Here is a 24,629-nt window from a genome sequence, read left to right on the forward strand (position 1 = left end):
ACGTTACTTCCCTTTTCAATTGTCGTGCCTCGTGATGGCCAACTGTGCTTGGAGAGGAAAAATTATTTTGAGCATATCGTTTCTTATTCTTCTCCACATGAAACTGGCTGTTCTGTAAGGTACAGCTCTGCAGGGTATGTACTGAACTAATGCTTGATGGCGCATAGGAGAGGACAATGAGTCGCTTACCAAACAAGCGAGACCTAGGCTGAGGACTTACCCAATAAGGTCATTTCGAAACTGGACTTGGGGGGAAAAAACGCTTCGGGGTCTGGGCTGCATGGTGCTAACACCGGCTCCGCAGCACTGGTGCAATCTACACTGGTATCCCTCATCCAGCCAAACTCCTAGCTGTTGCCAACATTTTAATACAATGGCATGGAACCCTGCTCCTAGGAGGCCTAACAGAGCCTGTTAAGATTGCCAGAGGCCTGGCTACACTAGAGCTCCCAAAATTACTAACACCAGTGTAGTTGAACCAGCATTAGCAAGAGTGGGAATTGATTAGAGGTGGCATAAGAAAGAGAGAGGTGATGGGTGAAACGATCCATATGGACCCAACCTATCTCCCATTGAAATCCACTGCAAAATTCCCATTGATACCATTCAGATCAGGTCCTGTATACTGTACTTATCTCACAGAGGTCTCAGAGCCTTAAATAAAAAGTGCTATAGAAGTTCAAATAATTATTATTGTTATTGCACCAGCAACTGTAGGTTTTCTATTAGTGCCTTCTTGTTTTGCATTAGAAAATAATGTAGCAGGGCATACTTTATAAATAAACATATCTGAACACATGGTGGAATTTCAGCTGCTATGTGAGCCAATTTTTCAACATTAAGAAAGAAAGTTTGTGTCTGGACTTCCCATATAAACCCCTATTTATAACCCTGGGGGGAAATATATCCTTTGGGGCTGAAACTTAGTATTCAAGTTTGAACAGACCAGGTTCTGTTCAACCTGGAGTTTCTGCTGAGATGAATGCAGATCAGTGCAAAATTTCTTTATATTTTTAGGCTAGGAGGAAATCTGTTTTTCCCTACAATTCTGCTAGAATAGATCAGAGATCGTTTTTTTGTTGCCTGAGAACAAAAAACACAATGGGTTTGTGTAGCTCAATTTTTCTTACTTCTATTTTAAAAAAGCATATAAGAATGTTAGAAAAGCCTAACTTGACAAAATTTATGACCTATGTATATGCACATGGGTACAGTGGACCCAGCTCCAGGATTGTGTAATCAAATGCTTACCACACTGACAGCTAACTACTTATGTTGTACTGTCTCTCCGATCTTGTATTTAGCTGTCACACCCTTAGTACCTTTCGTAGTCCCGAAGAAGAGCTCTGTGTAACTCAAAAGCTTGTCTCCCTCCCCAATAGAAGTTGGTCCAATAAAAGAAATTGCCTCACTCACCCTGTCTCTCTAATATTTGGGACTGACACAATTACAACAACATTGCATACAACACTGACAGCATGGCATAATAACTGTTCAGAAAGAGAGATTTTTATCTGTTATTTATATTTATCCCAATTTTTTTTAAACTAGCAACATTTGGAACTTAGTCCAACTCAGTGTCTTTTGCTGTTTGTTCATTAATAACTAAGACCAAAATTGATGACCACATTTTTCAGCAGCTGAAAATGTTATCTGTTGCACATGGGGAAAAAAGCATCCTCAGACATTCACATGCATTTTTGCATATGACCTGAATTTGCATCTGCACATCAAGTAAGTGCATGTATAATGCAAAAGTTGTCTTGCATGCACAAAAGCGAGTGTATGCATACACGTTGTTTTCTGCCTCTTTTTTTAAAAAAGAGCTTTCATAATGGCTGCTGTGCATGTGTAGTGAAGGTATCACAGTATTTAAGGGTTGAACACAAGAAAGGAACTCTACTGAATCAAGATTCCCCACAGATTTCACTGGGATTGGACTGGCACATTGCTAATGCTTCTCAGTTTCCTGATAACTTCCACTAAAGCCAAATTGACTTGGAAAGAAACGATCCAATTGGAGTATGAAGACATCTGTCACCTACTAACATAATATAACCTGAGGACATGTATGCCCTAAAACTATATTAAACTAACATAGAGCAAAGAAATGCACCAGTAACAGGCCAGTATATTTCCAGTACCAGCTGAGACCCAATAAATCTGTTCAGTACATGCCACAGTGCCTTAATAGTACTGGAGGAGATGCAGGACGTTTTCCCCATCATAGTTCACTTCTTTGCTGTGCATCACATTGTAAACACTCTTTTAAAGATAGTGTTTTGGTTTTGCATAGATTAGTAATTTTTGCGCCGCGTGTCTGTAAATACATCATACTGTGTACGCTACTAATGTGCTACAGAAATCTCAGCCTATTCTAGCTCCCTTCTTCTATCATGTTAGCATCTGTTTGTGGTAGGCTGAGATGATGAGGTGCTAATATGATACAGTGAAGGAAGTATAATCCCTGAACATTTTTGTGTCACATTTGTATAATATACTACACTGATCTGACCAGACTTTCATGTGCTAGTACCCTAGGAATGCTATTCCTGCTTCCCGCTCATCAGTGCCTTTGAACGTTTGTGAATGATTTCCTGTACATATTCCATGTAAGAATGTGCACACATTCTTTTCCTTGTCAACAAAGGAGGGTTTTTCTATGGCCATTTGTTTTCAGAGTAATGACATTCAAGAACGAATTGCACTGAAGAGGGAAATGTGTTCAGTGTTGTTCTTTTTTCCTCTGGGTCAGAGGTAGAAGAAATAAAAGGTGCAGACTCTCCAATATACCCAAACATCCATTCAAAAGGCTTTGTGCAGCTGTCAGGAGCAGACTTTTTTTAATGTTAGATATGAATCTACAGGTTGCAGAACAAAAACACAAACTAAGATGTCTGAATAGACCGTGGGACATTAATTATTCAAAAAGCTGTGTGGGCGGGTGGATTGGGTAACAAATTGAGAAAACCTGGGTTCTAGTCCTAGCTCTGTTGCTGACTTCTTGTATTGACCTTAGGCAATTGTCTGTGCTTCCTTTTCCCATTCCACCCTTTCTTTGTCTTGTCTATTTAGAATGTAAGCTCTTCAGGACATGCAGGCAAATTATACATTTAAAATGTATCTCTTACTGTGTGTCTGTACAGAGCTTAGCACAAGGAAGCCTTGTTCTTGGTTGGGGCCTCTAGTTGCTACTGTAATACGAAAAAAATAAAAATAAAACTAAAACAGCATCTAGCAAAGAACATCATATAAATAAACTGGATAGTATTATATTTGTTAAGAGTAATGGGCCTCATCCAGCAGCCTTTATTCAGGAAAAGAATCCCATCTAAGAGAGGATAAAAGAGACAGGTTTAAAACTTCAGAAAGCTTCTGCTGATTCAGTGCAGATTTGTCCTGTCTGTGCAGCCAGAGTGTAAGTTAGACACAAAAACCAAATATATAATTGTGAAACTAACCCCACTGTAAAGGCTCAGTGGTGGCGGGAAGACACAACCCCATCGTGCAGGTAGTGAGGAAGCGCAGGCACGATGTCTCCCAGAGCTCTGGGGAGCCCAGCCTTCAGAAGGTGTGGGGTGCGCACCTCCTACCTTGCACGGGGTCAGGTGTAGTGGCTGGTGATGACCCTTACACCATTTTGGAGAAGGTTTCCTTGACCACTTTTTATCTTTTTATTTGAACAACTGGAATACAATTTGCCTGCATGTCAGAGCTCGGCATCTGAGCCCCTGCCTTTGTCCTTTAAAATTACAGATCAACCTCTTTACAAGAGAATGTCATATGTTTACTTTGGTCCTGAACCTGCAAGATTCTGAGCTCCTTCGGCTGCCATTAAAATCAGTGGCCTCCAACAAAAAGCCCCAGGAGGCAGGGGTCTAACAAAGGAAATCTCAGTGAGGATCCCCCTTATCAGCAACAAGAAAGGGTGTGGCCAGTCTATACTCCCTCTCCCTGGATTTGATCCTGCGATGTGCTCAGAACCCTCAACTCTCATTGGCTTCAGTGGGGGTAGAAGGGACATGGCATCTTCCAGAGGTCCTCAGCACTCTGCAGCCTCAAGTCCCCTATGAGGATACCAGGCCCTAGAGAGAGACCTGTCTTCAATTGGGAGAATCCCATTGCAGGTAAGAGGAAGCAAGGAGGTACAGATTGGTATAGAGCACGGGAGTCCTGCATGACAAGGAGTGGGGGGGCAGGGCATGAGGATGGAAAGTTTGGAGAAAGGTTGGAGCTGGGGAGCTGGGGCTGGGGTAGGCTCTGTAGAGTTTCTCTACCTTTGCTCCATTGTCTGGGGAAGAAGATTCCTCCCTTTGCCCCTCATAGCTGCACAGACTTCATTCCAGATACTTAGGTATCCTCTGCGGTGTGGGTTGTAGCTCTACTGAATAATTCAAGGAAGGCTAATGAAGGACTTTTAAGTGTTTTGGGGGGAGGAGATTTGTTTCTTTTAATGTATTCAAGGTCGTCCATTGGATACTGTGGAAATAACCACACTTTCTGAAACATGAGATGGAAATTAGCTCAATATCTCTGATAGTTCACTGATCATTTAATTGTTAAACAAAAAAGAACTGTATATTCAATGTATTTTAAGAACTTTGCTTTGAAATGAGTTTGTTTGCAAAGTCCATCTGTTACTTAATTTTAAAATCTGGGCCTATAGTATATAGGTGTGTGGTGGGGGGGAGGACCTAATGTAATTGCTGGGGGTAAACCCAAGTTCTTTTCTCTAACTCTTGCAGCACTGATTCAGTCCTAAAGGATAGATGTGCCAACAAAAAGCAGTACACACCTTTGATAACTCTCCTTTCAATGCTGCAATTCTAGCCACTTTGGGTCACCATGGAATTAATATACATAATGTCCCAATTATATATATAAAAAAAAGCACACAGAAGGCCCATACATTATACCCAGCTGCTTGATCTGACTTGAAAGTACAACATTAATTAATTAAATAAATATATTACCGTGTAGCATATTCGGTAGCTTTGGACTGAATAATCAGCATTTGTGTTGGTCATTGAAGAAAGAGCGTATTAATAGCTGGACTACCTGAGGTGTTGTTGTTAAATAATATATGGAGGGGCTGGTAACATTAAGGCCTATGTTTAGATTGACTCAGAATACTGATATTGTTTAATGTACACACACAAAGTGACATTTACAGTAATCTTTGTTTTAAAGGTGTGGTATACGTTAAAGTTATTACCTGCCAAAACAGATTATCTGGTACCAAGTATCAGAGGGGTAGCTGTGTTAATCTGTATCCACCAAAACAAGGAGGAGTCCAGTGGCACCTTAAAGACTAACAGATTTATTTGGGCACAAGCTTTTGTGGGTAAAACCCCCCACTTCTTCAGAGGCATGGAGAAGAAGTGGGGTTTTTACCCATGAAAGCTCATGCCCAAATAAATCTATTCGTCTTTAAATTATCTGGTATTACCTGTTGGGAGAAGTGAGCAGTGGACACATTTTTCCGTGTCCTGCATGCTGTTCTAACACAATCTACTGTATTGTAAGGGAGAAAGTGGATGCCAAAAGATACAAACTTGAAGTTTGATTATCCAAGCTAACTGGGGACAAAGGTTGTGTGATCTGTTTAGATAATCAAGTGCCAAAGAAATTACTGTTCTAATATAACAAGTGGGAAGTTTTCAATTTATGTTCTGTAAATATATGCAAGACTTCGGAAATTGGTCTTATGGGGCCATTCCTATAATAGAGCAATCCAGATAATTGAGTTTGTGCAGTAAATGAAATACACTGTTAAGGGATTAGATTGTAATGTATACAGTCTTTATTGGTGTAGATAATGTCTGCTTGAATGTCTATTGATAGCTCCACACTGCCTATAGAAAAAGGGACTCATAATTGAAATTTAAAGAGAGACAGTTCAGATGAGATGTTACCATGGCTTCCCTTAGAGAACAGCTATACTGTGAAAATAGAAAACAAAAAATGGGAGTGGAGTGAACAAAACACTTGTATTATTCAGTCAGGATAAGGGCTGGCCAGAACCCAACCTACTTTCCAATTACAAAAAGAGAGCACAAAAATATTTTGAGCTAAGATTTAACACCCAAATGGCCTCTACTTATCTCCCAGTTAAAAGCTTCCTTGTCTTCGGTTTGATCCACCTCTAGCTAAAGTCACTTAAAAGATTCCCATTGACTTCAGTGGGAGCTGGAGCAGGCCACTTGTTACTTTCTCACCAGTCCTAAAACCAACAGAAGCTTGAAATAATGTGGTACGCCCTACAAAAAACCCTGCATGTTTACCAGCTGTATATTTAAATATGTAAAGTCACTTATTTTACAGAGAACCTTTAATTCTTGCTTTTTTTTTTCAAATAGGAATAATCTCTCACACACCACACACACACACACACACACATTCCACTAATCAGCATACTTTTCTCACTGTAAAAATTAAAATCCTGTAAAGGACAAAAGCCTGTGTAAATAGGCAATATAATACATATATGACAAGGCCATAAAATTGAAACTAATCTGAGCTAACTCAACAAGTCATTCAGACCATCTTACCTCTCTACAGACTATTGTACATGACAAACGAGAAAAGTAAGTTCACAATAACTTCTTTCTTAAACATTTCTATTTTTAAAAAAGCATGAGAGAATTAATACAGAAATTAATGACAGATTTTTGTCTCATGGATGCATAGAGAATTTTCCAAACACCAAACATATAGACCCTCCTTAGCATTAGTTAACATTATGAAGCTTGTCCTTATTTAGCATCTGTGCCAGAAACAAGGCCTCAGATCAAATAGAAAATGCCTCTTTTTTGTACTAAGCGGGACTGAAATTGAAAGGGAGTTTGGGATTGTAGTTCACTTGTTACAAAAATAATAATATTTTTTTTATGAGTGTGGTCCTGTATCCATGGAATCCAATGGCAAAATTACTTTAATGGAAACAGGATTAGTCTTTCTGTGAAAGAACAAACTGGCCTACAACTCTGTAAACAGGCTTATACATATAATTAGTAAATGCATTTTTGCATTTCAGAGCTTATGAAGGTAAGAACAAATATCAAGCCACGTACCCATTTCAGAGAAGATAATCTTTACAAGTAAATGTTTCTCTATTTTTTTTCTCTTCCAAATTTCATTATTTTTCTTGTACTGAATGGAATGATGACAGAGATAAGGTTGCTAACTAGAAATTATGGGAAAAATCCTGCCCATCATACTCAGGCAGGACATACGCTCTAGACTTTAAGGAGACTACTCTTTTGAAAAAAGCAGGCAGGATTTGTCCCTGATATATATGTGTGTGTGTATATGTGTATGTATATGTGTGTGTGTGTATAAATTCCCCCCCATTTGATCTGTTTTCAATACATTATCTGAAAAAATTTCTCTATCCAGACATGCTTGTGCTGATTTTTTTCTTTCCTGTCCATCTATAAACATTTTATTTTATCCACTTGCCTAATGAGTCCATTGACAGGTGACTTCAAAAGATTAGAATCAGTCTTCTTGTTGTAGAGGATGCAAGAGAAGCCGTCACCCTCAGCTAGCATCCCTGCCATGAGCCATTTATCTCAACAAAAGGCACTATGTTAACGATACAGCTCATCATCAGTTAGTCCTGGTGCAGGAGATGTCAAATCCACTGCTGGAGAACAAGGATAATCTGGTCTTTGCTTTTTGAAATGGAGAGGTGGCAAGGGCTGTGAACAAAGTCATGGGTAAATTGGTTGATGATTCCCTGCTTCTCTTCATAGAAAATCCCTACTGCTGACCTCTTTTTTTGGAAGGCCCCTTGGTTTTAATAGACTTGGGCATTTTAGTTTAGTTTCACATGTCAAATTTGAAGAAATTTATATATATATATATATATATATATTTTAAAAAATCCCTGTCCTACTGTGAGATGCTGCTTTCATGATGCTGAAGTTTAAAAAGCGGAGATTGGGGAAGTCAAAGATAGTTTTATAGAAGTCTTAAAAAGCCTATGAGTCTGTCTGCTACTGACCTATTTCCTTTAATATTTTGGTCTTTCTTTTTGTAAGTTTAACACTAACGTTAGCAAGAAAGCAGTTGTCTGTTCTACGAGGGGAACGTTAGTTTTAACAAGTAGTTGAGTTTCAGTATGCTGTAACTAGAGATAATTGTACAGAACTCTCAAGTACTTTTTACCAGTCTTTTCCCTTAAGGACCTTATTTTTTTAAGGTTATTAGTGTCTAAGTATTGGCAACTCCTGTGTTAACTCACATATGATTTCTTAATTGGATTACTGAACAAAATGGAGCCTTATTCTCCACTGACTGTTCTGTGCATTTTTTAAAAAAGAGATTTGGGGGCTGATGCAACACTCATTGAGTTCAATAGGAGTCTTTCTATTGACTTCAGTGGGCTTTGGATCATGCCCTGGATGCATTCAACTTCCAGAGTTGATGGACCCATGCACAATAAGAGCCCATGATTTTTAGATCTGCTGTTGAATTACAAAATTAGGGCACAAACCTGCAAGTGCTTACACACATGCCTTATTTTAAGCATGAGAAGTCCTATTGACTTCATCGGGACTTAAAGTTAAGCATGTGTGTAAGTGTTTGAAGGATCAGGGACTTAACAGCTAAATAGAATGGTGATAGATTCAATATATTTGCACTCTTCTAAAACATTTGATGTATGCAGTGTAGTTGTAGCTGTGTCAGTCCCCAGATATTAGAGAAACAAGGTCCAATAAAAGATATTACCGCACCCACCCTGTCTCTCTAAAGCATTTGATATGGAGTCTCATGAAAACTGGACTCTCAAAATTAATTCAGTTTGGTTTGAATTGACATGCTGTTCTGTGGTTTGAAGACTGTTCAAAGACTATGATAAACAATCAAGTATTGAGGTAGCTTCACGTGGCTAGTGAGGTACCAAAGGGGTGTGTATTAGGTGTTATTTATTTTAAGTGTCATTAAAGAGATCTGGAAGAGGAACTCTTTTAGTGAAAGCCTATGAGTGGAATGTTAAAGACCACATTTTAATTAAATTAACAGATGATACTACACTGGAAAAAGTTGCAAACAGTAGCTATCACAGAGAAATAATAAATAGGGGCATAGACACATAGACAGAAGAAAGGTTCAACTTGGAAAAATGTGATACACATGCAGAAAAATATTGCAATGCAAAATATAGATAGGCAAGAAACCAGGAATGTAGAGAAGCTTTGGAGTGACAGCAAATAGTAAAAAAGCCCTACACCACTTTGTATAGTTACAGGCTACTTGCACAGAAATCATGTCATCAACCTTCTCTATATGTTGTCTGTGTGCTGATGTCTTGGACATTGTGTGCATTTACTGGAATTTCTCAATCAGAATGATATTGATTGATACATTGGATGCACTTCAGAGAAAAAGAACAAAAATTTTGTGAGGGTTGGAAGGCCTAGTTTACAAGAAAAGATTAAAAGTTAAATGTGTAAACAGTGACTGTCGGAGGACATGATAATGGTTCACCAATATCTGAAGGAGGGAGGCCTATTATTTTAGGTAGTAAAAGACAGCAGAACTATAGACAATGAGCTGAACTAAAGAAAGAGTAAATTCAGGCTGAAAATCAAGAAAATATACCTGACGGTAGCTCTTTAAGGCTGTAGTATAGTTTCCAAAGAAATGTTGAGAAAATCCCTATCACTTGGACTAATTAAAACTCTAATCCTATATTAGCTGGGAGGCGGACTACATTACTCCCCGTTAAGAGTTCATTCTGTTTGAATGATTCTACCTCTTGAGAGAATCCCACTGGCACCAGTAATATCTCTCAAGAAAGAAGGAACTTTTTAAGTGTGACCATATCTTCTCTATCTCTAACTTCTAAGAGTCTTTGACAAAGATAACTCCAGTTTATACATGGCCTTTAGAGTCTATAGAATTTGAATTATACACCTATATACTCAGTCAGGAGGCAAGAGTTTCAATGTTGCTCTAATTCTTTTTTCTTAGTCGACTGCTTAGTACCAATCTAGGTTTTGTTAATCACTTGCCCTTGGAGTTTATAGAAGTGTTCCTCCTGCCCCCACCCTGATAGCTCTGGGGGTGTTCTTGGCATCACTGTTCCATGGCATTGGGTAAAACTACAGATTTTAACAGAAGAGGTTCATCTTTAATTCTGTGCAACAACACAACAGTGAAGTCTTTCACTGATGCCCAGTTTTTCCAAAGGGCAGTATGATTCCTGCAAGACATCGCCCTCTAGCTATAGAATAGATGTAGCTGATGACAGTGCATATTGGTTACATCCTATTTTAGAGCTGTCAGGGAAGGACCTACCAGTTGGTGGGTAGACTGTCTTGAAAAGAAAGTATTCTATGATTGCCTGTGCCTTTCTAGTTGCAGTTGGAAGAGGTATTAATGAAAGCTGTTGAGTAACTTGTTTAAACCCTGAAGACTGCTCTGTTGCCTGAATCCACAAAGAAAAACGAGCCAAAATTTGAAAATAAACTGGCCCCTTCATGCCATACCTGGGATGAAGGACCTCAGCAGGAGGTGAAGAAGATGATAAGACAGATTGGCACTTCTGACAGGATTCAAACAAAATGAAAGAAGACTTGTTTCCACTGTTTAGGAACATGACATAAACAAGAGTAGTGTTTCTTTAATAAGCTGCAGTCAGAGGGTCTATATTGCTACCAGATGCTAATGGAGTAGGAAAACATGAGTTCTGTCTCTGCTGGTTCTGTGAAATTCCAAGTGGCCATGATAAGTGACATCTGTGAAGCTCCTGGTTGTCTGTGTTTGAATTGTAAGCTATAGCTTTAAGTGTGGTGGATGTTTCGTGGTCTTGCTTGCTGGCTAGGGGGCTCTGTAGCAAAACATGTGAGCAGTCAGGATGGAAAGAGCCAGCTTAAAGCAAAGAGAGGTGAGTTGTGCCTCTCTGCCTTAGGTAGCAGCCTGTTTTCTCTTCCACTGTATTGGGATTCTTGCATGTGTTATTGTTCTGAATTCTAAGAAATAAAGTAGTATGACATTGTCACTTTCTAGCAAGAGTATTTATATTTTTTATCTAACTTCTATGGGTTTGTGTCAACATAACACAAACTAAGAGCTTTCTGCTGAAATCTGTCATGTCTAAGGGGATGCTAGCACGTGGTGGTCATATGACAAACACATAAGCCACCATTTGCAGGCCCCGATTTATCTAACCTAATTTTAATTAAGATAGATCTTTATTTTGCTGTCTAACATTTTCTGGTTTTCTTTCTCTGTATGTAATTTAGTTATCTTCTTACAACTGGGCACTTCTGATTGATCCATTACTATATTATATATTGTGCCAGATACCACGGTGATGGGTGCATATATGCCACTTCTTCCCTCTGTGTCACCTAGGAGAAGATTGTGACAGAGTTCCCGGGTTGCAACCTGGACTGTGGGACCACTAAGCCCTCTGTCCCACCAACCTGGGGTATCCCTCTCACACTGTGATGCTGTTGTCAAATTACAATATTCTGGCAGGCACTGCACTTACACAGACATCCACAGGCAGGGATACACCCAACTGAGTTACATGAATGCTTCTCCCAGCCACTCATGAACCAACAATAGAGATGCAGCAGCCAATTCCCCCCAGCTCCCCAGCCTTGCACCCCATAACTGTACTGTACTGCACTGGTCAAAAGCCTAACCAGAGTAAGTTCATTACCCTGTCTGTCCCTCCCTCAATGTGGAGAAGACACACACTATCCTTTGTAAACTGAATTGAGATTTCCCAAACACTTCAACCAAAACACACTGTTTCAGGTAAAATATAATTATCAACAACAGAAAAATAGATTTTAAGTTATTATAAGTAGTACGTGTAGAGATCAAACTTGGTTACATAAGAAATAAAAGTAAATTTGCAATCTGAGTTCTGTAAACTAAACAGGATTTGAATCAAGCAGTGTCTCACCCTGGTAGATGGTACAAACAGGTCACAGATCTTCAATCCACAGGCTGGAACTCTCCTCCAGCCTGGGACCACCATCCCCAGTTCAAAGGCTTTGTCCTTCAGATGTGTTCCCAGGTGTTGAGTTGTAGTGGGAGTAAGGCCAAATCATGATGTCACTTCCCCTTCTTTTATAGTTTCTTTCAGCTTGCTGGAAAGCTCTTTTGCTATGATGTCGATCAAGCAGTCTCCAGTGTCTATGTGCTCTCTCTAAGAAGTCTCCATTGCATACAGTTCCTGGGATAATGGATTCTCTTTAATGGGCCATCAGCAAGGAAGGCTGTTGTACAGCTGAAAGGCTGGTTGTGGGAGTTCCCAACCTCACAGCATATTTCAGTAACAAACACATAGGAAAACTTCATAACTCCACATACAATGATAGCACATACTATCCAAGAGGAATAAATGTTCATCCACTTAAGACTTTTTAAATGATCCCTCACAAGGCACACTTTGTACAAAACATATAATAATTATATGACAGTGGTGAATATGGCGGTTCCAGGGTGCTGCTTTGAGGTACAGAGTGTCACAAAGACAGAACTTAAAAATCACAATACTCCTACAGGGGCAAGCACTGGTGCTGTAATAAATAACATTAGTTTTAGAAACCAGAAGTAAAGCTACAACATAAGAAGTGTACTATGGAATGTAAATTTGTACTTTCCCCACCCACCTATGTTTGCTGTGTAAAACATATAACAACCTACATATAACCTTCCTTTTACATTTTAAGAGCACCAAGATATGCTATTGTCTAGGATATTATTTTGCAAATGGGGGGTCCCAACAAGGTTCTAGATGGGTCACAGGCCTGGTGCGGACAGGAAGGCCGGGGACTGAGAGCGGGGTAGAGGAAGTTGAAGAGTGAGCCCTGTATCCACTCACCTTGCAGCAGCAGCTCCGGTTCTGGGTGTCTAGGCCCAGTTCCCCACTACAGGTATTGTTACCTGGTGCAAGTAGTCTCAATGCCACTCAGGTTTGGCCTGGCCACCAAGTGGGGAGCTGGACCCCACCTGCGGGACAGGAGCCACCACTGCAGGGTGAGTGCATGGCAGGCTCACTCTCCAACTTCCTCTCCCCCCTGCCCCTGGGGCCTCCCCTCCGCACCAGGCCAGGATTATGGTTGCAGTGTTGGGGCAGAGGGTGCTGCTGTGGGTGCTCAGAGCCTCCTCTGTGGGGTGGGGAGGAGGAAGTGGCAAAGTAGAAGGAGGACACTGGCCTATGAATTCCCCCCCCCCATCCCCGATGCCAAATTTGGGCCTTTGGCATGTACCTAGTTTGCGTGTGCCTTAATCCAGCCTTGGCCATGTCTCAGGATTTTTTTAAAACATGGCATGCTGGGATCTGATAGCAATACTTAGTGAGTGTAGGCTACTTTGCCTTACTACAGTAATGTTTTTATTAAATTAACACAAAATCAATGTTGTTGCACAGTGATAGGATTTAAAGATAGTAAATAGTAGTTTCTTGCTAGCTAGATAATGGTGGGTTCCAAAAAAGAGACAAAATGCAGTTGGTGGGTTGCCTTAGTAAAAAGTTGGGAACCACTGGTCTAGGAAATCTCACTATTAAAAGCACAATAACCAGTGCTGGTTACACAACTTATTGAGCCATTAAAACTGAAATGAATAGCGAACAACTAGACTTAGCAAAAGCATGCCTACAACAACTATTTTCTGTTCTTTTATCCCGTCTAATGTATCTGATGAGTGACCAAAAAATAGTGAGCATTTTCCTCATTATCCTTCTCTTTTCCTTTTCTTGGCTCAAAGGTCACCCCTAAAGCACAGTCTGCAGCTTATACATATTAGTTCCTTTTTATGAAAGTCAGCCTTGACATCAGCAGGAGAGGGATATTTTTCTTCCGTAAGTGACTACTAAGAAATCAGGAATTAGTGACACCTGCCCTTATTCGACTGATTAAGACCTGCTAAGAGTAAAGATCTCATTGAATCTCTACAAATAAAGGCCTCGTCTACACTAGAAAGTTATACTGTTATATCAATACAAGGCACCTTTTTACCAGAATAACTGTGTCCACACTAGGGCTTGTTCTGGTATAACTATGTCAGTAAGAAGTCACATGCCTAACTGACATAGTTATATGGGCATAACTGTCAAGTATAGGCCAGCCGTAATTACAATTTGCAAATTCATCTCTGGAGTAATTCCATTGACATCAGTGGAGTTGCATCAAGTATGAGTTTGGCCCAATTTAAAAAATACATAAATAAAAAGGTTTTAGTTAGATACACAAAAGGTTAGGCTTTTCCCCCTCTACACTGTTCTCATTTGACTTTCTGAGAGGCTTTTTATGGAAATGAGAGTCAGAGAGCTTAAGGCCAAAAGGTACCACCAGATCATCTAGTCTGATCTCCTGTGCATCACAGGATTAAAGTTGTAAGAAACTCGTCATTTTTGTTTTGTGGAATTTTATGGGGGAACTATTAATGATTTTATTTTATACATGTTGCAACTCCCTTCAGGTTCCAGTCAAAGAACTCTTTTTGCTTAAAGACATGTAAACTCGTGAATTCTCATGTTTTCAATTCAAAAGCTATCTTGGCTTAAAAAAACTGGCCTATTTCATACATATTATCTCGCAAACAGATTCTGTTTTGCTTAAAAATGAGGCCATTTTCTCTGGGAAAGGGGGCAGGTCAAATACTCATGGCAGTGAGATTCTCCATGCTAGTGGGCCCATTTTTGAGGTCAAAACAAAATGCAATACAACCTTGAATTTAAAGCAGTTTTGTATTTAGCTATGAATATTTCAGCACCTCTAGTGAGAACAAATGCATGTTTGTAGAGCACTCTGAAATCCTCAGATGAAAGACGTTAAGTGCAAAGCTTCATGCTACCACTAAAGTGTTAAAAATGTTGCCATTGAGGTAATTAGGAATAGGATCAAGCCTTATTATTATTTGAATGATCTGTTGGATTCTTAGAGCCAGGACTGTGCATAGCAAGAGTTGTATTAGTGGCTTTTGTTAGAAAGAAGTTAGCGGATGCCTGAAGCAGTACTGCAGAGCAAAGCCTCATAACGTTGACCTTGTTTAAAAAGGGCTCATTCATAACTTCCTCTGAAAAATCCATGGTAGGAAGAAAAATTTTGCAAGGTTTCTCTTGCAGAGTTTCCTCCACATTCTTTCTACAGGGGTAAGGAGGGTAGACTTACCTCACTTTAAATAAGTCGGGGAGTTGACAACCAAGGATCTGCTGTGATTGGGGTGAATCATAGAAGAATCTGCTGAAGGCATAGAGCCACCGATGTGGAATCCGTCTACTTCTGCATTGGCTCCTGATCTCCATGCAGCAATGTTGACGGTGACTTGTCAGCCTGTAGTTATCCCAGGCCCTATTTTCAGAGGGGCTCCCCTGAGAAAGAGAAACTTCAAAAGAATTTTAACACAGGTTCCTTTTTGAGCCTTCTCTGTGAGACTGGTGCAAATTCCCTTGATGCATCTAGCACAGCTTTCTTCCTTTCCTAATCATGGAGACCCAGACCTATGAAAGCTCCTTCATGGTATGTAGGGCAGAGGGGAACAGTGGCATACAAAGGTAGTTGTTCCCTTTAGCATGTGTGGGATGAGTGGAGGATGCCTTGACACACAGTTCTAGGGAGTACAATTCACCCAAAATTCCTGCCCCCCCACCCCACACACACAGAAAAGAGCCTGATGCAAATGCTCTTGATTTTTTTTTAAATTCTGCCTTTTGAAAAAAAAAAGAGTTTCATGAAACATTTTCCCCTTAATTTAAACTCATTGTTTTCCAAGGGAAATTTAATTTGAAAAAAAAAAAGTATTTCTTACTAAGTGGGAGCAAGTGCTATGCAAACAAAGAATCCTGTGTAAAAGTAATTCGTGTCCTGCTGGTAGGACTACATTGAGGATAAAAAAATAATGTAGCATTCCAACCATGTGTTTTGCCACAACAGAATGGACCTTGAACCTCAAGGATTTGTGGGCTAGATCCTCCGTTGGTGTAAATCAATGTAGTTCTGTTGACTTCAAGAGAGTTACCCATGGCTGAGGATCTGGCCCTTATATTCTTTTTAAATACAGAATTCATGACTTTCCAATAGGTTCTGAATTTGCCAATATGAATTAGCCATTGCCATTGGAGTCCATTTCCAATAGCCTGAGTCAAAATTTCCAAGGTAGGACCTGACAAAGGAATGTGAGTAAAGGCATGATGTCTCTGAGAATAGGATGAAAAAAACCAAGTGCCATACATAGGTGTGTAAAGGAGAGGAAGGTGCGAGTAGCTTCACCCTAGAAAAGGTTGGACAGAATCCAGTTCACGAAAACTGCCTTGTGAGTCAAGGATCACAGCTGCTAGAACTTGTCCCCCTCGTGCATGTGTAGTATTTTGTATTAATGGACACATTATTAGGGCATTATAGATCAACTGGGATGCCCTTACACATACAGAGAAAGATTTTACTCCTTGACTGGTCCCACTCATTTCAGTAAAGTAGTGTAGCCTAGTAGCTAACACATTGGACGGAGACTCAAGAGACCTTGTTCTGTTCCCAGTTCTGCTGTTACATGACCTTGGCCAAGTCACTTAATTTCTCTGTAAAAGAGGCTTAAATGATGCTTGTAAAGTGTTTTGAAATATACTGATTATTACTATACTGCAAAGTGGTACACAGAGTGAGTTAGGCTGTCACAAATTGGCCATTAAGTTGCATTTGCTTTGCTGCGGCAGAGGGCACTCTTAAAATGTTTTCTTTTATCTTTTAAGTCTGGGATCAAATATGACTGGTACTAGCAGTATTCCGAATTCTAGGAACAGGAAACATCTGCTTATGCCAGTAGTAGCTTATTCCAAAGTTAGAAAGGTGAAAGAAAGCTTCTAAAGGTTATCCACTGTAACTCACATGCCTTGTATACCAGGAAAAATCATAGTTATATTGTGCTAGATTATGATACCATTATTTATGTTTGGTACTACTGTATGTCACAGCTCAGAAAAACTACATCTGCATTCCCCCTCCATGACCCAGCAATGGCACCCACTCTCAGACTTCCAAATCCCCAGCCATCACCTCTCTTGGGAAGAGACCTGTCTCTGTCTCCCTTCTCACTGAGGTATTTCCAGGCTTCACAATTCCCTGCCTCCACTGAGAATTCCCCAGCAAGTCAGACTGCCTAAGCAGGCCTGATATGCTTTATCTTCTGAGGCTACAAACAGTGTAATAGCCATGGTGATAAGTTACCACACCGCTTTTTCTAAGCAAGTACATTTATTGTTAAGATAAAAGCATTACAGAGAAAACATATATAAAAAAAGCATATATGCATGCTAGTAAGCTTACCAGAGATCGCCCCTCCATCCCCATCTCCAGCAAGGGCTCTGGTCAATGTCAGTCCCTTCCCTTGGTCTGAAGGTCTTGTCCATTTGCTGGCTCAGAACAAAGGCCATAAGTCAATTTAAAATAAGGTTATTTATTCAGAAGTCCTTCCTTTTGTCTTTTGGTCTCTAGCGAATCCAGTTTGAACCAGTATATGCACATCTCTCCAGGTGGTGGGGCCTCTCTGGAGGTCTTACCACCTGAATGAATTTGACTAAATCACTCTCCCCACACACTGTTCTTAGCTCCCAGAGGGCTGTTGGTTCCCCTCCCCCATGGAATTACATACGATCCCTGGCCCACAGTGACACATACATTTAATTCAGTAAGATGTCCCAAAGATATTGCTGGATATTGCCATATCTGTCATGCTGTACTCTACAAATACAGTATACGCCAGATTATCTGAATAGTATGGGGGACACGGATTATATTTAGATAATTAGAAGTTTGAATAATCGAGCCATTCAGCAATGGGATGCCTTTCCCTGTACCCAGAGGCTTGTCCTCTTCCTCCCAGTCCTAGCCAGGGATCTCTGCTGTGTCCTGCTCACTCACTCCAATGACAGCAGGACTGCAGAGGGCTCCCTGTGCTGCTGCAGGGCCAGTAACACCCAATCCCTGAAGATGCAAGGGGTGTGTGCAGGGGAGCAGAGGAGGCTGAGGTCCAGGCAGGACAGAGCAGAGACCCTTTGGTCAAGACTCTGCTCTGCCCCACCAGGACCACAGCCTTCCCTGCAGCTTGTGCCGGCAGGGATTGAGTGTCGCCAGCCCTGCGGCAGCTCCACTGTCATGGCCCTGCTCACTCTCTCCTGTGATGATGGGCTACAGAGGGCTCCCTGCACCTCCACAGGAGCCATTCACCAGCAGGGGTGGCCTCCCACTCAACCAGTGGCTCATCCTCCTCACAGTCCTCGCCAGAAAAAGAGATCACACTGCAGAGGGCATGTATCTCACACTGGGGGACAAGGAAGAGATTTGGATAATGCAAAAGTTTGGATAATAGGGTTTTGGATAAACAGAAGTATACTGTAGTCCCATCGACTTCAGTGGGACTTCATGTGGAGTAAGTTACTGCTGAAGAAGAGGATTGCAGTCAATTTTCAGTATTTCACAAATGTGCCAGTGTTCTAGACACATGTAGAAGTAATTTAACCTAACAGCAACATTTCAGGCCCCTATTCTAAAACAATAATATATTCTCCCAGACCTACAACCTCTCTCGTAGGAGAAGCTTAGGAGAAAAATGACCCTTCCAATGTGACTTGAAGGTCCACAGATTTGGGCTATGACTAACTGAGGCAGGAGACAAACTCTGTAATGGAGGATCCCTCACTGAGAGCACCTCACTTCTGGTCACTTCAAAATTAAACCACAGGGTGTTAGCTCAGGCATCTCAGATTATTTCAATGGCTGTAATATCACACAGGGCAAGAGGCAATCTCTGAGGTAATCAGAACCTTCCAGTGCTTTCCTATTTTCCAGGTCCATCACCTTCAAACTCCGGATGGAACATCAGCACTTCAAAGGAGCATTACTACATTCTGCCACAGCACAAAAACTATAATCATAAAAGAAATCAGTGCAGGTAATATGGCAGGAGCCATAATGTTGAATGTCCTGGTTTTATATGTGTAAAATCTGAACCATAATATGGCATTACATAGATTTAAACATGTAACATCTTTGCAGTTTTTTCTTGAAGAAGAAGAAGAAGAAGAAGAAGAAGAAGAAGACGAAAGGAGTCTGACCTTACACTCTATGTAATCACTGAAACAAAACACCGCTGTATTCAGTGTTGCCAAATCTTCCGACGTTATTGAGAGCCTTGTGATATCTGGAGTTTTTCTGAGAGCCTCAATTCCTGGAATCAGGTGATAACAGGAGAATTTCAGCTTTTGTTTTTTAACAATGTAAGTTTCTAGCCCTATTGGCTCAGGAAAAGAGCCTGAAAAGGTGAAGCCTAGAGGCTCAAAAACCAGAACGCAAATAAACAGCAAAATGGTTTAAAAATCACAAAAAAGCAAAATAGTTTTTTAAATAACACAATTTCATGATATTTTGGAGCCTGGTTCATATTTTTGAATGCGTGGGGTTTGCAATACTATATTCAACCTGCAATGCTCCAGACTGACTGTGTGCACATGCCTGCAGCATTGCACCTCATTATGCAATTCAAATGTTAGTAGCGTGCAGTGCACTAGGCTACTCCAAATGCTTCTACAATCATTATTTGTAAACTTTTTTCCCCCAAATATATTTTTTCACTAGTCCTCACTGAGGATTAAGCCTATAGCGCTCTTAAGTGTCTTGGGTCTGATTCTCATCTCTCAGTAGTGTAAATCATGAAGAATGTGATTGGAGTAAATGGAGTTACACCCAGTATAAAACCAGTGTGAGAGCAGAAGCAGGCCCCTTACGTCTATTTTTTTGGAATTGTCAATGTGTGTATATATGGAATGGGAAACAGATGTGCAAAATGTCTTAACTAGTGAAAAGTATAATCCCTTCCCATTGTAAACTGTTGGCTTGTGTTTTGCCTTTTTATTTGTTTGTCTTGTCTTAATCATAATCTCATGAGGGTAAGAACCATGTCTCTTTCTAGTTGTGGGAATTTGCTAGGCTGCGATGTAGAATAAGACTATGATTCGTGCTTTCACTCAGATATCACAAAAAAACCTCGACATGGAGTTTCACCAAAGTCAATCAACCAGCCCAACAACAGCAAAACCATCATCTGTGTGCTGGGAATAAACCTGAAAGATATCAGCCCAAGTGGTGACCATTTCAGAAAGTTATTAATGCTTGAAAATAGGCTCTTGTAAAGGAAATGCTTTTTGGCCATAATTATAAATAAAAGGAAATAGTCAACATTCTCATAAACATATACAGACATTTTGGAAAATGACAATGGGGAAAAGAAAAGAATGACTATCATCATTGTCACTCAGGTCTGATCTGGAAAGGTGCAGAGCACTCTCAATTGCCATTGATTTCAGTGGGAGCTGAGAGTGAGACACTGAACATCCCACAAAATCAGCCACCAGCAGCTGTTTGTGATTTCTTGCATGCTCTAAAGAGATCTTTAACAACCCCAAATCTCTTCTATACCCAGCTCTTCCTCTCTTCAATCTCTGGGAGCACAGTCTCCTTTCCTGGCCTGCTAGCATTTTTGACCTCATAATGATGTTGTTTGCTCTAGTCACAACCTTTTGATTAAGAACAATCTTCTCCTGTTAATTATTCTGAAAGGTTGATCAATCTTCAACTACTGTATCTCTAGCAACTGACATTAGGCTTTGAAACCTCTGATGACAATTTGTCTACGTATAACTTTCCTGTCTGTTTTGGTGCTTCTTTGGAATTGTTTGTATTTTATAAGGTTCAGCTGGAAAATTCTCTCTGAATTAGTTTTTTTCCTCTAACATCATTTAGGATAATTGATACCAGATAGAATCTATTTCTCAAATATAACCACAATAAATTAAAATAAACTTTTAAACTGTACTATAATGAAATGAAAAGACCTCAATATTTAAAGGGCCAGTTTCTGTTCTCAGTTACACCAGTTAACATATGGAATAACTCCATTTGAAGGAAGGGTTACCACTTCAGCTGTGTTCTAGTGCAGTGGTTCTCAACCTTCCCAGACTACTGTACTCCTTTCACAAATCTGATTTGTCTTGCATACCCCAAGTTTCGCCTCACTTAAATACCTGTTTACAAAATCAGACATAAAACTACGAGTGTCACAGCACACTAGTACTGAAAAATTGCTGACTTTCTTATTTTGTCTGTATGAAATTTTAGTTTGTACTGACTTTGCTAGTGCTTTTCATGCAGCCTGTTGTAAAACTAAGCAAATATCTAGATGAGTTGATGAACTCCCTGGAAGACATCCGATGCCCCAGGAGTATGTGTACCCTTTGTTGAGAACCACTGTTCTAGTGTAACTGAGAGCAGCTTCCAGTCCAAAGGCATGGAGTGTGTGGGAAGACCTATAAGCAAAGCTACTCAGTATGATCCTCCTTCACATTGAGGTTGATTCCTCTTACTCTCTTGAATCAAACAAATTTATAAGGCAACTGTGACAAAGTTCTGAAGAGCAACAAACTGGGGCCTCCAAAATTTCCTGGTATTGGATGTCTAGTAAGTGATAATATGGCTACGTACCACCATTGGAAATCTACATTGTAATGTGTCAAATCCTAATTGATGAATGAGAGATTTCTCCTTTACTACCTCGTCGCCCACTGTTCTTTTGACCAAGATACAAACAGTGGTTATTAGCTGTTGCTATTAGTCTTAACTCCCTAACACAATTCAACTGTCCCAAATCAGTTAAAAACTGAAGTAAGATTCAACTTTTTAACAGTGAGGGAATTTAATCATTCAAACCGTTTATTAAAGGATGTTGTAACTTCAATATCACACAGAGTTCTTAGATCAGGATTGGATATCTTTCTACGAGTTGTTCCAATTTAACTATACTTCGCTGAGCTGGGCAAATAGCATGCCCTGTGTTATGTAGCAGGTAAGACTAGATGCTCACAATGCTCCCTTTTGGCCTTAAAAATCTATGAATCAACATTTGGTGAATTGGTTTATTTCAAAACAAACAAACTAACTCAAACAATCAGGAGCAGGCACTTCCCAGACAAACAAAAGTGGTTGCCTCACACGAATCGCTCAGAAGTAAATCCATTTAAAATGTATTTTGACACCTAAGCCAAACCTAGAGAAAGAAAGCTTCCTTTCATAAATAATCTCCACCTTACACATTAAAAAAAATCTAGCCACAGATGAAAGTTTCCCTTTTAACAATAAACTATTTAGTAAATGTGGGTCCTTGGCTTCTCACCTTTACAGCCAAATAATTAATTATGACCTCTTTAGTGCAGTTATTAAGGGTTTTACCTCCCCTTCAAATTCTTTTCCTTTTCTAACAGTGTACCTTCTGTGCTGTTGCTTCTCAGGCTGAAGTAGTTGTAACTTGTATGAAGCATCTACAGATCAAAAGGTTAGGGAAGAGATTTAATGAAAAGGGGCAATGTGGCAGACGAAGGGAGGGAACAGAAAATTGAAATGGAAAATTATGATTTCTCTTTCTTTGCTGCTGTTGATGGTCGAGGTTATTTTGTGGGTTGCTTTGCATGGATAGACACATAGAATTTATCTAAATGTATGACAGGTTTAAATCATGCAATCCTCTTCTTCCTTGTGTGAGGACGTTTCTTTTAGCTTTGGAGGCACTATCACCTCTAGCTCTGAAGGGTGTGGGTTTATCTCTGAATGCCAGACTCAGACCTGATGTTCGTGGGTTGTGACTCCACTGAGATCAGTGGAGTTGCTCCTGCTTGCAACAGGGCTGCATTTGGCCCTAAGTTTTTGTGCAGTTTTTACACCGTAGTGCAGCAATAGGGGGTGCTGAACAATGGGAAGCCTTGCCCTGAGGATGAGGTATTAAACTCAGGTTTTCTAGTGGCTGTCATGGTGAAAATTAAAAGATCCCATGAGAGGTTTTAAGGAATAAAGGGGAAATGGACAACATTTTCTCTCTCAATAAAACAGGAGATCCACGCAGAAATTCTGGCTAAAATTCCTACGTAGGCTCTAGAGAGAACACAACTGAGTGCCGTTCTTCCACCACATGAAAGGGTGCAGAATGTGCTGTCCCCCATGCTGGCTCACCTCTAGTGCCACTTAGTCTAGAAAGTTCTTGTGCTCAGGGAGAGCAAAGACTACAGTTTGCGACCAGTTCTCATACAAGCCTTCAGTCCCGTTTGGGGACTCACCCAGGCCCAAGCACAATCTGGCCCTATAGCTGGATAATCATCAATCCCGCTTGTTTAGCTTGATGAAGAATTATTTTTAGTCCTCTGCAGATTCTCCTTGATTTTTGCTGAGGCCCAAATGCTATTAAGATAATGATATCATTATCAGGAAGAGATGTGAGAGTCAGGCTTTTAAAATTTGCTTGTGGGGTTAAAACTTAGCTATACTGTCCTCGATACATTAAAGTTATGTACTTGGCAGATGACTGATCAGATTCTTTCTTTCTTTTCTTTCTTAGCTATTGTGAAAAAAAGACTCCCCTTAGAAAGAAAATGAGGCAGAGATCTGCTGCCACCTTCTGGCAGTTTCTGGGATGAAATGAAAATGTCTCAGCAAAAAAAGCTCAAAGGTGGCTATATTTCAGGCAAGGATGACAATATCCCTCTGTCATGTGCATGTGAGTGTACGTATATATATACAAACTATATATATGATTACAAACTATATATACAGTTAGTAATCAGTTTGTGAAAAAAGTTTGTGAGGACTTTTGGATCTTTAGATGAAAAATCATATAAAATAATGTTAATGACGATGTAAGAAAGAGTGATTTTCATGTATATAATTCATTTCATGCTGAAAAATTAAAAAATTCTACACAAACTAATAATGCCCATTATCATGTATTATTGTTATTTAGTAAGAAACTGCAGAATTTGTAAGTCTTAATAGTTGGCATGTCAGAGGTGGAAAAGAATGTGTGTCTAATGAGGTATTCCTGTCGATAGACTTTTTAATGTAAAGCACTCAAGATGCTGCCACTTTGCTGCACTGTAACAATTTTTTTGTAGAATTACTCTGGAGTGCAAATGCCGATAATAGCTAATTATAATACATAGTGGCCACATACATATACATACACCACAGTCATCCGTGGGGATAACTTCCAAGTCCTTTATTACCACAAGCACCGATCTGTCCCACCTGAGATAAAGGCTCCTTGTCTACAAGAAAACAGCAAACTAAACAGTCATTGCAAACAGCCACAAGAAGGACAATATTAAATGCTCCTCCATTAGACATCTGTATTGTCAACTGTTAAAAACTAATGAGGCGGGCCCTCACAAAAACACAAGATTGGTTTAAAAATCATGGAGGCTCCCTGGTCCACTGTCACCTGGAGGGCATTAGTAACAGGGCAGGAGTGTTGGGGAAGGAGAGGATGGGCCAGTGATTCTGCTCTTATGTGGATCCACCAGCTATTGGCCCCTCTGGAATGGAGGCACTGGCAGCTTAGAAGCTAGGCAAAATGTCTCTGTGGCCTAGGAAGGAGGATTCTCTCCTTCCAGCCCCAGTGAAGAAATTCAGTGCACAGCCCTGCTGTTTAGCCTACGTGGTAATTTATGTGATGTGGCCCAAACTGCAACTGTGCCACATGTTCTGCCCTGCCAATATTAAGTGATAGTTCAGCTGGGGTGACTGTTGTTTCCCATTCACCCCAGTGGAAAAACACCTTTGGGGAAC

At 40.2% G+C, this 24,629-nt stretch overlaps 2 long non-coding RNA genes across 2 annotated transcripts in view; both read left to right on the forward strand.

Annotated features, from left to right (window-relative positions):
* The first annotated feature begins 4,002 nt into the window (after nt 1-4,002).
* Nucleotides 4,003-19,158, forward strand: LOC141982924 (uncharacterized). Its single transcript, XR_012638244.1, has 3 exons — nt 4,003-4,127; nt 18,816-18,918; nt 19,023-19,158. It is a non-coding gene; the product is annotated as an uncharacterized LOC141982924 (long non-coding RNA).
* A 4,357-nt stretch (nt 19,159-23,515) lies between these two features.
* The window catches only part of LOC141982926 (uncharacterized), a 33,137-nt gene continuing 32,023 nt past the window's right edge, over nt 23,516-24,629 (forward strand). Inside the window, exon 1 of the long non-coding RNA XR_012638245.1 lies at nt 23,516-23,562. This is a non-coding gene — a long non-coding RNA (uncharacterized LOC141982926). The remainder of the gene's footprint in view (nt 23,563-24,629) is intronic.

Source organism: Natator depressus, chromosome 1, assembly GCF_965152275.1.
Source record: "Natator depressus isolate rNatDep1 chromosome 1, rNatDep2.hap1, whole genome shotgun sequence".
In the NCBI taxonomy this organism is placed as follows: Eukaryota; Metazoa; Chordata; order Testudines; family Cheloniidae; genus Natator; species Natator depressus.